Source organism: Halyomorpha halys, unplaced genomic scaffold, assembly GCF_000696795.3.
Source record: "Halyomorpha halys isolate HHAL.00 unplaced genomic scaffold, Hhal_1.1 Scaffold1776.1, whole genome shotgun sequence".
In the NCBI taxonomy this organism is placed as follows: Eukaryota; Metazoa; Arthropoda; class Insecta; order Hemiptera; family Pentatomidae; genus Halyomorpha; species Halyomorpha halys.
Genome location: NW_027106287.1, coordinates 77,035 through 78,036, shown reverse-complemented (window position 1 = coordinate 78,036; position 1,002 = coordinate 77,035).

Here is a 1,002-nt window from a genome sequence, read left to right as displayed (position 1 = left end):
ATCTTTTAGTTTCTGATTATTGTACTCAGTTTCTTCACTTAATTGTATGTCTATGATATTCTTACATGCCGAAGGGCCACCGATAGATAGTGGTTCGAGTCAATGTTTATAATATTTATATCATGTTTATCACCCAAATATAATTTTCACATCATGTTTAATAATTGATAGGTGCATCACTCAAAGAATCATAAAACTCGTCCTTTTCCACATGGCCGGTTGTCTATGTTTGGCTGAAAGAGTCAAAACCTAATGTTACCTGAACTAACCTCTTACTTTATCTTATACTTGATATTAGTTCTCACAGCGGTAGTATATCAAGTGACTTTCTGTACCATGATTCCTTCTCATTTCTTCAACAGCGGTAATGCCAATGTTATATGTTTCTTACTGGTTGAAGAAATGCTGTAGAGCTGCAAGTCAGTATAATTATAAAACATTTCAAGAGGAAAATTTATTTTCAATAAGATGTGATCTTTGATAATCAATAAAAAAAAAATTAATAATGCATGTTATTTAGATTTAGTAATATTCATTATGAAATTCCATATTTGATATTTTAATTCACAAATTTATGACGAAATAAAAAAATTAATTAGAAAATAATAGGTCGGTCAATTTAAAGATGAAAAATTATACACTACTTGAAGGGTACAAGTCTGCTGTACTTAGCTCTTGCAGCCTGAAGTGAAAACAACCCATCCCTATCATGGATAATACAATAGCAACCAAAAGTGAATCTAAGGAGTTTTAACAGATGAACCTCACCTGAAGTCCTTCCGCACCAATTGTGCTAAAGCAGAAAATTAACCTTTTTCTTAGGAAAATTCATTAAAAAAACATTTGTTTTAAAGTCAAAGTAAATTTTTATTTTTAGAAATCATCATCATATATGAAAAAAAATTCATATTATTGTTTTTTTGAGAATCCTATAATAACCTAGTTACATTTAAAACAAACTATGTTTGGAATATTTCATACTCAGATGTAACAGGTTACCTT